The 19,812-nt window shown below is 47.5% G+C and overlaps 1 protein-coding gene across 11 annotated transcripts in view; it reads right to left on the reverse strand.

Moving 5' to 3' along the window:
• Positions 1–19,812, reverse strand: part of TEAD1 (TEA domain transcription factor 1) — a 255,127-nt gene that overhangs the window by 194,911 nt on the left and 40,404 nt on the right. For 3 of the 11 annotated variants that reach the window (XM_073882901.1, XM_073882904.1, XM_073882900.1), the window contains one exon: positions 5,886–6,021. The exons of 6 other annotated variants lie outside the window; for them this stretch is intronic. The gene's annotated coding sequence lies outside the window, so the exon portion shown is untranslated. Of the gene's footprint in view, positions 1–1,517; positions 1,855–5,885; positions 6,022–19,812 lie in introns of those variants that run through there. 2 more of the 11 variants (XM_073882896.1, XM_073882897.1) reach the window with 2 other exon arrangements.

The following is a 19,812-nucleotide window of genomic DNA, read 5'->3' on the forward strand; positions in this document are numbered from 1 at the left end:
CGGACTGCTCATAATTTAGTTGGGTGTCAGGAAACACATGCAAGCATTTATTCAATCAGCCTTCAACTTCAGGCCAGGCTCTGTGCTGGAGAGGCGAAAATGGGTAAGCACCATGCTCCTGCCTCAAAGACCTCACAGTCCAGTGAGAGGCAGATGTCAGCTGCAAACCCAGAATCCAGAACACTGCATGGCACACAGCAGGTGCCCAAAAGATATCAAGTAGGTTTGGAGGCAGGGAGGGCAGGCAGAGGCCTGCCCAGAGAGCTGCAGTGTGGCAGGGAGCCGGGCTCTCACATGGAAGCCTGGCTTTGAATGCACACCCCACCCACCGCTCTGCAGCTGGGCACCGGGCTGCGCGTTCAATGCTGCCACAGCTCAGCATCCACATGTGCTCCCTCCTTCAGTGGTCATGAGCTAACACACATGGAAATGCCTGGAATGGCAAAGACCAGTAAGGACAGATCCTAGTCTGGGACAAGGACCAGGCAGGACAGAACCACCACAGTAGGATAAGATCTTTTTTCCTACTTCTTCTTCCTCTCCCTTTTGTAATCCCTCCTGTAGAAAGCCCCTTCTCCAGTACTGACTCAGACAAGACTCAGCGTGAACAAACCAAAACCGACGCGGGGCGAGGGGTGCAGAAGGAAGAGGCTACCATCCTTTGGAATGAAAACCCTCAGTGGTTCTACAGTGGAAAAGGGGGAAAGGACTCCCAAACCAGACACCTGAAGCACCTCGACTTCTGTCTTCTGCTGGCTAGACTCCTTCTCCAGACAATTCTTGACAATTAGCAGGGGTTATTCCTCTCCCCCACATCTCCTCATTTCAATGTCCTTAACTAAAGGTGCCTGTAGCACGTTAACACTTGATCAACATAGAGAAAAGGCTAAACCAAGCTTAAGTATCTCAGATCTTTTCCTATTTTAAAATAATGTAGGTGTGTGTTGGCATATTTCTGTATAGCCAGTTGTGAATGCACGTTTGGCTGCTCTGTCTGTATGTACATTCACACACAGGCATGTGTTATTTAAGTAGGTATGCATCTGTGTATAAATATAAACTAGGCTTCTCGGGGTTGAGGGAAGTGTGAGAGATCCTGCTTGTATGCCGAGGGAGGCAGGACAGGTTAAATTGTGTGTCCGCCTCAAACACCTGCAAGCTCATCTTGCATAAGTAACTAAGGTTGCAACCAATGAAGAAGCCCTTAAGTTTCCAAGACAACTAGAGGGGCAATGCTGGAGGGGCTCAACCTCCCTGTGACTGGACCCAGCCCCTAAAGAACCCCTCTTCTCTCCCTGGAAGAAAGCTTTCCCGTTAGTAAACAAGAGCCTTTGTCCTAACCTGGATCCCTAAACCTCTTGAGGGGTGGGAGGCAAGGGCCTCAGAGATGCCTTCAGGCCTAGAAAAGACCACAGCCACACCAGGGGAGCTGGGACAGTAAGGCTCCTGCCCCTTAACTCTCTTGAGGTTAAGAGATGCTGCAAAGTTGACGGTCATCCAATTCCATGGGCCTTTACCTAGAAGCAGCTGTGTCCCAAGCCCTGCGCTCAGAGATTACTTCTCATACTTCGTACTTCGTGTGTATTTCACAACAATCCAAGAAGGTAAGTGGGGTGGTTATCACTCCCCTCTCACAGGTGGGGGGTCTGCGACTCAGAAACACTGATGGGCCCAAGGCAGGCCCCAGAGCAGGTAAATGCAGGAGCCATCATGCTGTCTCACACTGCAGATCTGGCTTCAAGAGTACTGGCTGCAGGAGACGAACGTGAGCTCCTGGGTTCTGGTTTCAGTTCAGCCTCTGATCGAAGGGTAATCAATCAATCATGCAGGTCTTGACTGTGTGAGCCTTAAACTCTGACAATAGAAAAAGAAAAAGAGAGGGCATCTTTGGTTCTACAACTCACAGAACGGAGTCAGGTAAGAACCCTCTATACCCTCTATACCATCACTGTTCAACACAATTCTCAAAGGCTAGGTAAGGTGGTTTTCTGTCCTCAGCTCTCCCACCAAACACCATCGCCCCTGCCATCCCTTGGGTCCCAACTCAAGTTTCCACTGTCTCAGGTATTCGTGCCCATGGTGCCCCAAGGAATCCCTCCATTGCCAGCCTTTCTGGAAGACATCAAGATCCATCTCAATAATCAGCTCAAGCCCAAACAGCCAACCCCCGAGCAACCTCAGCAGAGTGTCTGAACTTATCTTCACTGCACCTGCTTCTTAGTTTTTGTCTCTTCAACCTCGCCCGGGGACCCAGCCTGAGACTTCTCTATACTCATCACTGTGATACCACAACCATGCCCCATCCCTCCCCAGAGTTAAATCAAAACAATTTTTCACATGGCAACATTTTCTGGGTTACATATAATAACATGCAAGCAGAAACTGTGTTTTTTAAGAGAAATAACAGGATAATGGTCTCAGCCCCAAGGAACTCACAATCTAGTAAGGAAGATGGAGATGTAAAGGATTGCTGGGATTTGCTGAATCATTTGACACTGGAATTTGCCAGTGACTGGGAGTTGGAAGGGACAGTGACTATGAAGAATGATAGAGTCTGTCCTGATACTATCTTAAAGGATATAATGACCGGCTGACTTTAACGAGGTGGAAATTTAATAAGGATAAATGTCAAGTCATGCACTTAGGTCCAAAAAAAAAAAAAAAACCCAACTCACAAGTATAGGGTAGAGAAAAATCACATGAGAAAGTCTTAAGGGATTGGGTTGCCCACAAGCTCAATGACTCAGTGTGATGAGGGCTGCTATAAAAGCTAATGCAGTATCAGGCTGCCCTGATTAGAAATGCTGCATTCAGAGTAAGAAAATAGAGATTTCAAATCTGGACACCAGAGACTGTAGAGGGATGAATGGTCACAAGTGAGCACATTTCAGAGATCAGTCAGAAGTGTGAAGCCACATCCCAAGTGGGATGAAGATGAGGAGGCTGGGGAATGAATATCTTAGGGGGCCACGAGAGGCACCTTCAAACTAGTCTTGGGCTTGACCATCCCATTTCCAGAGGGAATAAATCACATATCTCATTACGACATGTTCCCAAACTGCAATGTCAAATATTTATTGGTAGGAAAGACAGTAATAAAATTCTATTTACAAGACAAAGAAAATCATAAATTATTATGCACAAAATATTATTCGTTCTGTAAAAACAACAACATATACACACATCAAAAACTGCGTTAGCACCTGTCTGGAAGACCATGTAGTGTGAAGCCAACAACACGAAGAGTGGTGAGATTATCGACACGTTTAAATTTTCCTTTTGCTTCTCCATATTTTCTGTGATATATTTTCAATATATGATAAACATATATTGAAAAATGTGATATGAAAAAAGAAAATCTAAATGGGCTAGCATATGAAAAGAGCAATTAGGCTCTGGCTCTCTGGCTCCAGCACGAGAGGGGGTAAGGATTGAGGAGACCCTGTCTGAGCTCAATGTTAGAGGAATAAATGGCCCTTTGTTGTGGAGTGAGCTCCCCATCAAAAGAAATGTGCCTCTAGGCGGCATTAAGGCTCTTTGGGAATGCACTGTAGGGGAAGCCTCCATGAGTGCAGGGCTCACTCCTCCTAAATGACCTCAAGGTTCCCTCTGATCTATATACTCCAATTCCTTGATGGATGCTAGAGCCATCGGTGCTCCAGAACGCACAATGCCTCGATTTCTCTCCTATGGGTGCAAGTGTTCAACCAAGATTGTAGGATCTACCTCTCTGCTATCTCACCAAGTCAGGGCCAAGTGGAGTACAGTTAAAAGGATGTTCAACTGGGAATCAAAGTGTTCGGGTCCCAGCGGTACCACTGGGAAGAAGAACAGGGCCTCGAACGAGTCACTTCAACTCTAGAAGCCTCAGTTTCCACATCTGCCAAATGGCAGTAAAATGTACACGATCTCAAGAGGTTCTGCCAACATTTCAAGAAAAAGCCTGTGGGACTGCTTTGTAAACAATAAAGTGTTACCTATACAAAGGAAAGATGACACGTCTGTCAAGCTCAAGCTGGATGGCCAACTGATAGGGCCAGCTATAGGCATCCCACTCCACCGGAAGCAGACACAACTCTAATGCCAAGACCGTATGATCCTACTGCACTGTGGCTCAAGCAGCATCTGCACGGCAAGGCCCTCCAGTCCTGCCGCTTCCCCTGACCACTTCTCATCCCACAGCGTATAATAATGAATTGCTTTTTCTCCAGCGTCTGAGGATGTCTTGATTTTTCACTATGACTACAGGTTTTTTAAGGGGAGGATCAGAGCCTCTGCCTTCCACCACGATCCCTAGTGCTGCTGGGCACTCCTGAAAGACGTACTGATGATTTGACCGAACTCTCACTGAGCCCTGCTACTTAAAGGGTAGCCTGTGGACCTGCCCCACTGGCACCATCTCAGAACGTGGTGGATAGGCAGGTTCTCAGGGGCCTGTCCCAGATCCACTCAATCAAAAGCTGCGCTTTTAACAAGATCCCCAGGTGATTCACATGCTAACAAGCATGCAGCCATAAAGAAGCCAGGGGAAGACCTGGGGCAGGTTTATCCCACAAGAGCTCCAAGGCCCAGAAAAGGACCTCACTCATTCGTTTACTCATTTACCCAGTCACTCACTTGTTCAACAACTATATATGAAATTGCTACATCATGCCAGAAACCTGTCTAGGTGCCAAGTTCTGTTCTGACCAGGTGTAACTGCATGGTAAGGCTCCTCCAGTATCAGGGAGAATTTTCCATTACAGCTGCCTGCCCACAGAATTCAGCTAACAACTACTCAGGTCCCTCAGAATCCCAGCTCCTCCAAGCCTGGCCCAGTGCCTCAAATGCTTTGCAGGTGTCAGGGCTGGTATCTCCTCACAAACCACCGAGAAGCCACCCACGCAATAGCCACGGCCCAGTGGTCTGCGCAGAGCCCCTTTTTTATTTCTGCAGGTGCTACATTCCCAAAATATTTCTTCTTATAAAGCATGGCAGGAATTCTACACTTAGGAAGAAGAGAGGTTAAAGAAGGGCCTTGTTTTTCCCAGAGGAGAGAGGAGACTCACAGAGAGGTTTACATTTTTAAAATGTATTTATTTTATCAGCCACATGCTTGCAAGTCAAACATCCCCTCGAAGACATTTTGCAGAGACATTCTGGGAACACACTGGAGGCAGCTTATTTATGTGCGGCTATTACAAGACTAGCCCAAAGGGATGAGTATCAGATGCTATCTCCTGCTGAACTGACCGTCTGCCTGCCTGCCACCCCTATGCCAGGTCAGAGCTACTTCATGCCCCTCAAATACCCCCTGCTTGGCCCTGCCAAACTGCCTCTGCCCCACTGGTCCTCAGAGAACCTTGCAATTAGCCTGGGTCACTCCTGATGGAGGACGGTTGTTCACGCCACACGCTCTACACCATCTTTGGGGGTCTGTAAATGGACAACGAAAAGCATCATTGATGTATATACGGGTGCAAGATTAATCTCAAACACTGTCACAGTGCTGGAAACTGCAGAGGCTGGTAGGATCCCAGGCAAACTCAGCTCCTTGATTTCCCTGCCCAAAGGGGCATCCTAAGAAGGTGTGCTGTCTCTTAACAGCTGACTCTGAGCTCCCGCCTTTGCTATCTCTCATCAAGTCATCCTTTGAGTCACAGGATTTAGCAGTTAGGAATGCTTGCCGCGTCTCCCACAGTCCCCTCCCTCGGCCAGGTAACTGTCTCCTTCCCAATGGTGAGCATTTTGAGGGCAGGGGCTGTGCTCTGCTCAACACAGCATCTCTGGAGCCCAGCAGATACATGACACATGCAGGTTTCCATAAATAGTGACAGAAGGTCAATGCGTTCAACAAGCATTTAATGAGTGCTGAGTTTTAAGATTACAATACAGGTATCCCCTACCTTCCCAAAGTTCAAGTTATGCCACTTCGCTCTTATGAAAGATCTACTGAGAACAGGAACGGTTTTTCTCGTAAAAGTGAAAATCCTCTTCGGATTTCTTTTGCTTGGTAAGAGAAAACAGATATTGATGTCTTTCCTAAAAGCAAAGTAGCAAAACGTGAACTTTCGGAAATCGGGGAATACTCTGCTTTATGCCATTTCTGCTTACAAAAAAATTCACAGAAACACTCTACTTTTGGGTGGGGGTGCGGGAGGGGCCGAATCTGTACTAAATACCGGAAGATAAAAAAGAAAGAAATGGGAGAGCCCTTAATGGCCTTTCGAGACGAAACAAGGACTATGAAAGCCTGGATGGAAACTCCCATGTGAGGAGTGAGGGAATTCCTGGGGCCGAGCAAGCCAAGGGCAACAGAAATGGAATTTTCTTATCCACGACATCTCACACAGATCCACCCCCAGTCTGTAATCCATTGTGTACAGAATGCATTTCCCACACACCAGCCTCTTATTCTGCAATCGGCCAAATTTTTTTAATCTTTTAAACTATCAGTATACCGTATGGTATACACCGTCTCCATCCTAACCTGTTTCTTCACAAGGAGAGCCCCAGCTCATAGTGAGATGTGCTTTCCACGGGCATTCGACTTCATTGTCTCCCCAGCTGTCAGGGCCACGTGAGAAAGAAGGGCAGGGAGGTACAGAGAGGTTAAGGACTGCCCCCCTATTATGCCCTGGGACCTGAATCTCACCACTTCCCCCCACCCAGTCTGTGTTCTCAGCAGCAACCCACTTCCCCTCCCAGGCCTCTCTTTGCAGCTAGCATCGCTGCCCAACAGAGAAGGAACTCAAGCCACGTATCAAGGTATGTTTTCGAGTCACTCATTAAAAAAGGTAAAAAGGAACTGGTGAAATTAATATAAATAACTTCCTTTATTAACCCAACATATCTAAATGTGATTTCAACCTGTAATCAATATTTAAAAAACCATTAATGAGATTGTACATTCTCCTTCCATACTAAGTCTTTGAAGGCCAGCGGTCAGTGTATATGCTTCGGGGGCCATCTCAATTCAGATGCCACCTGCCGAGTGCTGAACGGCACCGGGGGCAGGTGGCGACCATGCTGCCCCATGAGGGCCTCAAGTGCACATTTCCTACACACGCCTGCTGTCTCCAAGCACACAGAGCCTTGTTACTGGCACAGACTGCTGTTGGGTCCGAAAATGGGGAGGCCCAGTGTTCCGTGTTCAAGGACAGTCAGTTCTACCCTTCAAGTCTCACCGGAAGTACTGCTCCGTCAAGAAAGCCTTCCCCGACTATGTCCTCAACAGTCCCGTGTACCCCTCCCCTGTGCCGGGCACCCTGGCTTCACACGCCGTAGCCCTAGCAGCCATACTGGAGGGCCTGCTCGGCCGTGTTCTCCACCACTGTCTGTTCCTTGAAGACAGGACTGTGTCGGCCTCATTCACAGCGCACGCCTTATCTTCCAGCCCAGCACAGGCTTGACAAACATTTGCCAGATGCATGGATGGATGGTCGGATAAATGAATGGTATTCCTCCTAACAGAACCTCTCTCTCCCTCCAGGCCAGAGCTTCCTTGAAGTAGACGTCCCATGCTTCCTTCCAGCTCTGCAAGTCAACCATGATTCGTGTGGCCCTAGCCATTCTGTTTAGCCCTCCACTGCACAACCAGCTCGGGCCAGCCATCTGACACCGGAGGGAACACTTCTTAGGTACACTGCAGAGTTTCCTGCTCTGCAAAACGGGGCAACGTAAGTTGCCTTCTGGTCTTCTGAATGTATCCTGGGAGCCTCCTGCTATTCCACAGAAGTAGAGACATACATATATTCTCTCATATAATTCTTAAGTACCTTCCCTGGCCGATCGGTTATCTATTTCTTACAAAGAACATTTTCAATTTTGTCCTTAATGAATCAATGTCGTAAAAAGATCACAAGGTCAGGTTTTCAACTCTAAAGTCCTGGTTTTCATCACCACTACCTTTCTGCCAGCTAGCTGCTTGATCATCATGTTATTTAACCTCTATGCACCTGGATCTCCACATCCATAAAATGGGGATAACAATATAACCAGCTCAGAGTTGCTGTAACACCAGAACGCCTTATATACTCTACAGGGCCAAAGAGATGTTAGCTCCTATGCAAACTGTTTCTTCTGAAGCATGTCAAAGTCAAGTGACAGAGTCACCCACAATTAACAGTCACAGCCAGGGCCTAGGCCTGGGGACTCGGGCCAAGACCAGAGAGAAGTTGCAGGCTAACATCAAACAGGCCCAGAATCCACGGCTTCACAAAGCCAAGTCCCCAAGGGGGATGCCTGGGGATGTCGGGCAGGAAGCAGCCCAGAAGGGCCAGCTTCCTTGAGGAGCAGGGCTGCCTACTGGAGCATGAGATAGGAACTTTCTGTCTCAAAAGGGCAGGGTCCCCACTGAGCGAGGGGTCCTGCCCTCAGTCAGGCCAAGCCAGGGAGCCAGAGGAATGGCCTCGTCCACCTCTTCTCTCGTTCTCCGGCAGTGTTTTGGAGCCCCCTGAACTTTCCCGAACTGGTTATGCCTATTTCAAACAGGAACTAGGCCTGCATGTACGTGCGCGCACACATATGTGTGTGTGTACGCATTTTATTATTTCAGAAGAAAGCACTCTGCAGCCCGAGAATGAGTCATCAGTAATCCTTGTCAATTTGCCAGCAGCCTGCCCCTCTTCATTACACACAGAAAGATAAAAGCCCTTGCACATTAGCTGGCATACGCCTCCACAGACAGTACAAATAAATTAATTGTGCCTCATCTCAAACAGCCCAAGAGGTGTGCGGGAGGGGAAAATGCGCTCCGTCTTGTTTCATTAACAAATTAAACTGAAATAGAGCTGCAACCATTCTCTTATGAACATACACTCGGGTCCTGCCCCAAGAAGACGCTGCCGCCCATTTGGGGCAGCATCACCCCAGGAGAGAGCCCGGACCCTGACAAACCGTGTCTCCAGCCCAAGAGAGCAAGAGTCTTGCCCTTTAGTTCTACTGTAGTCCTGGCAGGTGGGGGTGACCTCAGGGGCCACTGTTAAGGGTGGGTGCCTGGGGGACAAGACTCGCCCATCAAATCCCAGGTGCTGTTGCAAAGGGAGGGCGGTGCAGTCATTTACCCCAGGCAAATGAACAAACCAGTTCGGTGGCCGTGGTCTGCGCCCAGAGTGAAGGAGTTTGTCATCAAGCAAACTCTGTCATGCTGAGGATGGTGAGCATTCCAGAAAGAACAAAGTTATTCAAGACCAACTTGAAAAACAAGTTGGACTCCCCTTCACCACAAGCTTACACCCTCAAACACACCTTTCTTCAATCCTGAGACATTGGCTTTTGCAGAGCAGTTAAAGGCAACTTGTTACAATGCCGTGATTTTCTTTACAAGGGCTCAGTACTACATAATTTAGGCAACCTAAGTTTTATATGCTGAAGGGGGCATGGCTGAAAAGCTGATCCTTTCATGTTTTATCTCCAAAGAGACAAAACCAGTGCTTCCAGGGGAGGAGGGGGTCAGGATGCGGGGGGTGCTGGAGGGAAAGAGCAAAGCACACTCCGGGAAGAGGAAAAACCCCTCTACCCTCCAAATAGCACCCCCTTAACTGGTGACCTGCAAGGAAGTTCGATCACGAACAGCTAATCCAACCGTAAAATACGTCCCAAGTATTCATTAATACAGCTAGGCTCTGGGTTTGCTTTGTGTTCATTTGGTTTGGTTTTTTTTAACTGTAAAATTCAAGAATCTGAAAAATTCTAAGCAGAAAATCTGAGCTCAAACAGCGAGGCCTGGCCTATAACGAAACAAATTAAACAAAATCTTAAAAAAATAGTAATAAAGCTATACTCTAACTCTAACTGAAGAAATTCCAATGAAACAACGAAGCACCACTAAAGCCAGACCTTTGTGAAAATGACAGTAGATACCGCAGGCCAAGGTGCTGAAAAACTGGCACCTTGTGGCACTGCTCTGTGAACTGCTACAGCCCTCCTGGACAGCAATGTAGCAATAGCCTACAAGAGCCAAAACATGTGCCCTTTAACCCAGAAATCTTGCTCTTGGGAATTCACCCTAAGGAAATAATCTACAATAAGGATGAAGCCATATCTCCAAGTATTATTTATAATAGCACAAAACCATAGGGGGAAAAAATCTAAATGTCCAGTAATAGATGAATGGTTAAATAAATTCAGTCTGTGAGATGATACATTATAAGACCATTAAAAATCATCTTGAAGACTCTGTAACCATTTGGAAAACATTTGCTTAAGGTTTACTGAAAAGAGCAGAATACAAAATTGGGTCTACATATGATTACAGCTATATAGAAGTATGCCTGCATTCAGACAAGGGCTGAAAGAAAAACGAAAACAGTTGTGTTAGGATGGTGAGCTTATGGGTGAACTTTTTTCTTTTGTTTCATTTCCTTTATTGTGGTTACAGCATTTTATTTTGTGAAATAAAGAGAAATCACGGGGTGTATATGCAGCTCAACTCGGACTCAAAGGATGAATGAGGAATCTGGGAAACCAAAATGCTAGTTTTGGGCATGGGACAATACAGTCTCCATCCTGTGCTCTGCCTGGGGCCCTCCAATCACATCGCTCATCCGGCAAGGCAGGCTGACCAGGAGAGGGATGCTCAGAGAAGCCACACGACCGATCCAAGGCTGTCTGACACTACCAGATGACAGACAGAGGATGAGCCTCCAGACTACTTTGCTCGAAAGCCCTGGCCCATCTTCTCTACTACTGTGGTCTCTAATTCCAAGGTACCTTCCTTCTCTGGGAAATAGTCTCCTCAATAAAACAAAGAGACGAACACTTACTTTCAGGTAAGTGCTCAGCGATTCTACCCGACAGAATGCTGCAGGGCTCGGAGGGTGAGACCCTGTGAATCTGTGAAGCTGTGAATCTGACCACCTGCATCTGTTCATAGATCAACACACCTGCACTGCAGGTTAAAGCCCCAACCCAAACCTAGCGAATCAGAGTATCCGGGACTGGAGTACCTGAATGTGAATTTCACCAGGCGCCCAGGCAATTCTTTAGGCATGGGGATAATTGAGAACATCAGTCTAAGAATCATGCAAACACCTGCCAAGTCCAAACACCCAAATTCAAATGTCCATCTCCCCCTAAGACAAAAAAGAAAATCTGCTGGATGTGGGGGAAAAAACATTTAGAAGCCTATACTTGCTCAAAGAGCACTTAACCTCAAAGTTAAAGTGTTAGATAGAACACAAGAGAGTGACCTGTGTTTCTCAGACACATTTTTTTCTGGCAAAACAATTCCTGAGCAACCAGATAGTATCCGATCTCACACGCCCTGTGTTTAGCATAATGCTGGAAACACAGTTAAGTGTTCAACACGCTTGCTGAAAAAATGAGTGAATGAATAAATAAGCAGGTAGTATGTAGTGTCTGCATCCCACTGTATTTAGTATCTGTTTGCCCACACTGTGTAAGCTCCCTGACACAGGGGGTGGGTGTAGATCCTCCCTCTGGTTCTGCGCAGTGCCACTGCGGCCCCAGCCACTCGAATCGGGCCTGGGGTCCTGCGAACTCGTAGACAGTAGTTGAGGAAATGAACAGCAGGCACCAGCAAGAGGCAGACAAAAAAAAAAAAAAAAAAAACAGGTGAATGCTCCCAGATCCAGTCGTCTCGATCATAAATGGATGCCGTTCCTACAAGGAGCAGGAAATAGGCAGCTTCTCAACCGAGTGCACACCGTGCCCTGGGCCCAGTGCTTCCACACTCACGCGTCCTCAAGGAAACCTCACAACTACATCAAGTAGACTAGTAACAAGGAACTAGGACTAAATGGTTTGCCCTAAGACACCGGCAGTAAGGAAGAGACACGGGATTCAAAACCTTATTCTTTACGGTCTAAGTAGAGGAGAGTCAAACACAGAACACCAGAGAATGAAAGAAATGTAAGTCTAAAATAATGTCCCTTCAAGGAGCCACAGTCCCAAGGAAAGCCACACAAAGATCGCAGGTGCTTCCAGAGGAGGCGCCAGGCTGGTCTCAGTCAAGGTGTGCACAGGGGGTGGCCCTTGCTAGCAAGTGCCTCTTTAGATAGTCCCGGGTGATCGTCTCTCTGCCATCTCTCTGCCTTCAAGCAGTTAACGGCAGCACCCACAATGCCCCCAAATCACCAGCAGCTGCAGACACTTCAGAATCCAACAGACGGATGGACATCACCCTCCGAGCCCTGCAGCATTCTGTCGGGTAGAATCGCTGAGCACCCCCAGGGGGGCCACGTCACAGGCAACTCAAAGGCTGACTCTGAAATCAAGCTGGCCTGGATTCAAGTCCTGCCTTTACCATTTGCTGACCTCAAGACTTTCATCTCTCGAGCCTCAGCGTCCTCCACTGGAAAGCGGAATAGTAAAAAGCTTCCCTCGTGGAGCTGTTCTGAGGACGAAATAGGACAATCCCTGAATGGACCTAACTCAGGGTGGGCACACGGTAAAGGCGCAGAAAGGGATTCCTGTTGGAACAGCTAGCACGGGCCCTGTAAAATCTGATCTGAACATGACATGTTTCCCCAATTCACAAGCACAAAGACCACCTGGAGGGTCTGCATTCTCTACCAACGTTTTCCCATTCCGCATAAAAAGCTTCACATATTAACACAGGGCAGAGACTTGTCATTTTTAATAGGCATGGAGTTAGTACCTATTCCTCTCCCCAGGGATCTAACTTTTTAATGATTTCCACATTAGATTTAACATTAAATGCAAATTGATCCATAAAGTCATCTAATTAGAAATTAAGCAGGCCATAGACATTGCCTAGGATTTAATTAGGAGAGCACCATGATATGATGAGAAATGCCCCTCACTAGGAGGAGAACCTGGGGTTGGAGCTCCACCTCAGCCAATAGCTGCCTGAGATCTGGAAGGCTACTTAGCCTGTCTGGGCCCCTGCAAAATGAAGAAGTGAGACTTCAAAGATCCTTTCCAGTCAAAGAAGAGAAATCTATAATTCAAACTGCTTCAGTAACCACTCATGGAGCAACAGGCTCTGGAAATGCAAAAACTCAGTCATGCCTTGAGGAGTTTTCAGATTATGGAAACCACAGCCTATTCCATCCACCAAAACACCCTGGGCTTGCGAAGCGGAAGGGTTCGAATTTCCACTGTAGGCAATGCTACCTGGCACGCGTTCCTCCCTCCTGGCGTGCCCTCACCTCTTTGGGGAGCCTCTATCCTCTGTTTATTTCCCAAGGCATAATTTTCAAGTCACAGAGTCTCAGAGCTCTTAGCTCAAGACTGGTAGAGCTGGTCAAGCTCTTTGCAGTTTAAACCAATACCCCACCCTACCTCCAACCCAGAGCTTCTCCCAGATGCAATTCTGAAAAGGTTGCTAAGATTTATCTCAGCACTGCTTGTTCTTTTCAGCGCAAAAGAATCCTTGTGCCTGGCCTGAACTTTGAGCCAAAAAAGTGGAAGTGGGAGAGGAGAGGAGATGTGCTGGGAAGCCATCTGGAATGAGCGGCGTACCACAGGGTCTGAGAGCTTGACGGGTACGCAGCATGGCTGGAAGCTACCACAGCCTGCCCTCAGCAAGGCCTGAGGCTGCCTCAGCAGTGGTATCTCCCTCTCAGGGAGCTTGTGGGGTAATGTCTTACCCTCGTTAATGTGAGTGGTATCTGCTGACACTCTCCTCACATCCCACTGGGCGACAAGGACATCCTTCAGAATGTGCCATGCAGCCCCTCCTCCTCCTCCTCCAGACAGAGTTGAAGACCCCCAGGCATCTTCATCACTCCCCAGACTGCTCTCATTTTACTCTGTTCAGAGTCAGCAAACACGGGTTGCTGCTCTTGGAGAGACCCTGAGGAGGAAGCGCGGGATGATCCAGGCCAGGAAGTAGCTGTCCCCAGCCCTGAAAATCTCAGAAAGCAACCACACAACTCAGAGGTGGCTGTTCAGAAGACGTTCAGAACCCCCAAGAACGTCCTCGGACTCCCAAGAACACCCCAGGGCAAAGCTTTCAAACTCTTAAAAGTTAGAGAGCTGCCCTTAACTGAACATAATGATACGTGTAAAGCCTATGGAAGTAAAATTCATACTACTCAACCCAAATTCAGACAGAGGAAGATACTTAAATAAGGTAACATTAGTGCAGAGGATAATGGGATTTGATGAAATGTCTGTTTTAAAAAAGCCTGGATCACAATAAAACAAATGTAGAAAAGCATCTGACAATTGGCTGGCCTTGGACTCTACTTGAGAACCCTACGGGGATAAGATAACAGTGTAATTTAGAGGGAAAAAAAAGGAAAAGAAACAGGATTCAAAAATACCCCTACACAAAATCAAAATGTCATCCTTACAACTCCACATGTGAATTATGTTGATAATGCTACCTGAAAAGGAAGTGGGAGAACATCAAAATCTTTGCAGAAGAACCACATGACTCTACAAACCTGACACCAAAGCCTCTGACCCACAAGAGCTTGGGGGGGCGGGGAACACCAGAGGCTCCACAAGGACAGTGAGGAAGAGGGTGGTAACAGCACCCGTTCCTTCCCTCTGAAGAGGAACCGTGCAGCGTAAATCACTTCCACTTTCCTCTTCTTTGATGACCCAAGACAGTTCTGTGGGGGGGGTGGGGGGTGGGGATGCCTGCTTATCTCTGTTTCAAACCCGGAGAGGTGAGGAATCTGTCCCCACAGCCAACAGGTGACAGGTGCAGCATCTCAGCCTTGGGTCATGCCGGGGCCAAGCATCATCCATGAAGCACAAGGATTTATCTTTCCCAGGTATGTTCAGGCAGCTCTGTATGAGAGATAGTGGGAGGAGATGGTACGGTTGTGAGCTTATTTTGAGCTGTGACTACCAGAGCCGTACTTACCCTACCTCACACAGCATGAGGTTAGGGGGAAAAGAAAGCCACTTCTTCCTCCTATATCTCAATAAAGATGCATATGAGCCAGGCATGGTTCTAAACACTTTATATACATTAACTCATTTTACTCTTACAACAGTCCTACGAGGCAGGAACGCCTATTAATGCCCATACCGTACAATTCTGGAAACAGCAAGGTTAAGTAATTTGCCCAAAAGCAACGAGCTGGAAACCAGTGGTTAGACAGGAGCCAGGCGATGTGAGCCCAGATGCTGCTCACTGCCTCGAAAGACATCCCCATGTTAGTGCATTCAAGCCTGCCATGGACTTGGGGTGAGAGGTGAGGTACAGAACCCTCCCAGCTCACTGGTAATACCACACAAAGCCTCCTTGACTTCCAGATGCTTCCAACTTTCAGAAACATGCAGGTCACCTCCCCCCATCCACCTCCCATTATTGGGTTACTGCTGGAGGATCGTGTATTAAGGCAAGCACCACTTTGACATAACCTAATAACCACCCCATCTCCCAGCATTCGGCAAGAATGAGTGCTACAGGGCACACGTGCAAACTTGATTCTCGGGCCAGGAGTGATTTCTGCGGAAAGTGTAATTCCATTGTCCACCTCACCCAGCACATCTTACATCCATAAAACACGAAACCTCCATCAGTCAGGACACCCAGGGATGAAAGGCCCTGCCTCCTGACCCATGCTGCAGGTGCCACCAGACCCCATCTGGTGACAGAAAGTCAAACCTAATCTGATCTTTCCATTTGGAAACATATAATACCAAAGGTACACACATAGCTGGATATGGAAGGCAGCATGATCACAGAGACCTATAATTGTCCCATATTCAGTTCTGCTGCTTACTTATTTATTAGCTCAAAATTACTCCTGATATTGTAGCCTATGATCACTATAAACTGCATTCAATATAATACTGATCATATGGGCAGACTTGACTGGCAATGGCTCATTCTCTAAAGATTTACAAATTCACTCAGAAACCATTCAGTAAAGCCAACTATGGGATGTGGGTCTGTACCTGCACTGGAGAGAGCTGAAAGATCCTGCTTCAGATCCCAACCCGGTTGGTCACCCAGAAGCGAGAGAGGCTGTGACTCTAGGGCAAGAAGCCATCCGACTCCCAAGTAGGGAGCTGAGCAACTCTGCTGCTGACTTGGAACAGAGTTGCCCAACGAGAGCGGACAGGCCCATTTTGACCCACCATCTCTTTTTGTATGACCCAGGAGCTAAGAACGGTCTTTACATTTTGAAATGGTTAAAATAAAAAAAAAAAAATCAAAAAATCAAAATCAAAATAATAATAAATGACAGGGCGCCTGAGTGGCTCAGTCCGGTGAAGCATCTGATTCTTGATCTCAGCTCAGGTCTTGATCTCCTGGTGGTGAGTTCAAGCCCCACATTGGGCACCACACTGGGCGTGGAGCCTACTTAAAAATAATAATAATAACAACAACAACAACAAATGACATAGCACTCACATCTCAGTGTCCATAAAAAAATTATATTGGAACATGTCCGTTGGTTTGCATAGTGTCTGCCATCTATGGCTACAGGCACATTACCACTGCAGAGCTGAGCAGTGGCGCAGAGACTATGGGGCCCGTGAAGTCCAAAATACTTACTATCTGGCCTTTTCCAGAAAAAAGCCTGCTGACCCCCGACTTAAAAGCACTGCTAGGAACAAGACCTTGAAAAAAAAAAAAACCTAAAAGGAATCCAGGAGGAAAACACGAATGGTTGCTTCTTGATCACCGTCTGACATGCAATGGTTCGGCAGCGGCAAGGGCAGACGGTCCTCAGCGAAGGGGAAGGGATGTCAGGAGGAGACGGGTAGTCCAAGGGCTACGAGAAAACCCTGTGCATTTCTAGCCACCCTCGGCACGGCAGAGACACCCCTCTGTCTAAGAGAGAAAGCAAGGCTAGATGGGGGTCCAGGGATTCGGCATGGCCTGCTGCTCCAATGCAAGAGAGAAGGGAGGCAGATGGAAAGAACCAGCGCAAGTTCTCACCAGAGCTGAGCCCACCCCCCACCTCCTTCCAGCCCTGGGCAGGAAGCGGACAGCCAGAGGACACGGAGCCTGTCCTCAGTCGCTAGGCTATGACTTCTTTGTGATGTTTCTTAGTGCAAAAAAGGCAAATGACAGTCTCAGGTGCGAAGGGAGGGTCCGCAGGGTGAACTAGAAGTGAGTACAATATTCCCTTGTCAAGTTTTTAAAACAACAAATGATAGAGGATGCTCCTTATCCTTCTGCCCTCCTACACCTCACCAGCTCTGTTAATCTGGGAACTCCTAGAGCTGGGGTTGCCAGAGTCAGCAAATAAAAATTCAGGATGCCCAGTTAGGTTTGAATTTCAGGTCCACAACAAATTTTTTATCGTAACTCGGTCATAAATGTTGCTTTCTGGAAATTCAAATAATGAGAAAGACTTATACTAAAAAAAGTACTGGCCGTTTGACTGATATTCAAATTTAACAGGGCATCCTGTATTTTAGCTGGCAACTAAAATCCAAATCGTGCATGGGGAGGTGACTCCTCACCCCCAGCCTCTGCTGGTGAAGATACTGCAGGGCAAGTCCTGTCTCGGGGAGCCCTGCTTGCACTCACAGGATGGCAGCTCCCCAGTGTAGGGGTGGCCTGCTTCCAGAAACAAGCTTCCCCAGGAGCAGAGCACCTGTGCCCTGAGCCTGACTGAAAGCAATGATCCCCGAGCCCTTTTCCCAGCCACCATCTGAACCCAAGAGACACGTCTTCTCACCCTCCTTGGCCCCTGGGCTCAATTCCATTCTCTGATCCTTTAAAAAGTCCTTCCCAACTGGAAACAATGTCTTCTCTCCCTCATGCCTGTTCGCTAGACCACAAGGTGTTTCTTCCAACCCTGGGCTTTGTCTCTGATGAAGGAAAGACTCCAGGACATGAATTTATTTATTTTTTTTAAGATTTTATTTATTTATTCATGAGAGGCAGAGGGAGAGAGAGAGGGGGAGAGAGAGAGAGAGAAGCAGAGGGAGAAGCAGGCTCCCAAGGAGCAGGGAGCCCAATGTGGGACTCGATCCCCGGACCCTGGGATCATGACCTGAGCCGAAGGCAGATGCTTAACCATCTGAGCCACCCAGGCACCCCCAGGACATTCTCTTAAAGGAATCTAAGAGACGAAGGAGTTGAAACCATATTATGTTAGATGGTCCTGAACAGGAGCCAGAAACAGTAACTGAGGACAACCACACCCCTACCCCCAGGTTAAGCTCTATATGGGCAAGGATTTTTGTCACATGGACACAATTTTTGTCACGTGGATTTTACTCACATCCACGCCCCTGGTGCCTAGGACAGTACCTGGCACCTTCTGGCACTCAATGGATAACTGGGGTTGTTATCAGCTGAACAGTGTCCCCCAAAATTCACATACTGAAGCCCTATCCTTCAGAATGTGATGGTGTTTGCAGACAGGGTCTTTAAAGAGAGAACTCACGTAAATGAACTGGCAAGGCGGGCCTTAACCCAGCATGACTGGAGGCCTTACAAGAAGAGATGTGGACACACAGAGAGACCACATGAGAACACAAAGAGAAGGTGACCATCTGCAAGCCAAGGAGAGAGACCTCAGAAGAAACCAAACTTGCCAACAGTTTGACCCTGGACTCACAGCCTCCAAAACTAGAAGAAAATAAATTTCTGTTGTTTAAGCCACCCAGTCTGTGGAATTTTGTGACAGCTGCCCTGGGAAAGTACTATCGGGATTAATGAATAAATGAATGAATGAGAGTGGGAGGAGCCCATGCCTGTCTGGTTCTCCATTTTCCCTTGGGTACTTATGCCAGTGTCTCCCCAGAGCACCACTGGGGGCTGACCAGGCCGAAGCTGCTGGGGACACAGATATGGGCACAGTTTCTATCACTCCACTTCCCAGACCTTCCTGCTCCTGGGACCAGCTGTTCAGGAGGCATCTATTCTCTTGACCACAGAGTGGCAGGTGAACAGCCCTCAGAGGCGATTACTTCAGAGTTTTCCACTGGCTACCACATGTACGTTCCAACCTTACAGACAGAAGAGAGTCTAGGAACAAATATTTCTGGGCATTAATGTAATGATGTGATGCCTGGAGCTGCTGCAGCCATTTGCTCACCATGAAAGAGAGAAGCTGACATGTAAAGGATGGTACGGTGAAAAATAGGAAGAACCAGGTCCTTGACTAGGTCACTGAGCTGCTGAGCTAACCAACCCTAGGATCACCCGACCTCTAGACTTCTAATCTCGGGAGATAGATCTCTTTATTCTAAAGCCATATGTCTGTCTGTCACTTGCAGCTAAAAGCCTACAGCTATAATACATGAACTAGAATGCTGCTAGTATCGACTTTCTCGTTTTACCAGGCAAAATCTATAGATCCTGACTTTTTCAAGTTTGGGAACCCTTTTTAACATCAAAACATTCTACAGAACATCTAGTAGCAGTAGTAATTTTAGTATCCAATATCTAAAGGCCAACAGAGGACCACAACTTCCAGTAATGTTTCTTTTTTTTTTTTTTAAGATTTTATTTATTTATTTGACAGAGAGAGAGAGAGCACAAGCAGGGAGAGAGGCAGGCAGAGGGAGAGGGAGAAGCAGGTTCCCCACTGAGCAGGAAGCCTGACACAGGACTCGATTCCAGGACCCTGGGATCATGACATGAGCCACAGGCAGACACTTAACCAACCGAGCCACCCAGGCGCCCCTCCAGTAATGTTTCTAAAGTGAATGTGCATTTTAGACAGCTAACTCTAACACACCGAAAAACACTTGGGCATCATGTTAGATAACATACATTGCATTAAATGAGCCTGCAGGCAATCCTGGGTGTGCATATGGGTTTGAGGACCCTCAGCATTAACTGCACCCTTCCCCCCCCAACCCCTGAGAAATATCTGGCCCCCAAATGAAAATTCTCTTGACTGGACAGAGGCCAAAGGCCTTTCCAATTCAGTCTGCGTCAAAGCTGATGCTTCTCGTCAATTTGGGTCC

This window comes from Callorhinus ursinus, unplaced genomic scaffold, assembly GCF_003265705.2.
Source record: "Callorhinus ursinus isolate GAN/ISIS: 27379988/994484 unplaced genomic scaffold, GSC_fseal_2.0 scaffold49, whole genome shotgun sequence".
Taxonomy (NCBI): Eukaryota; Metazoa; Chordata; class Mammalia; order Carnivora; family Otariidae; genus Callorhinus; species Callorhinus ursinus.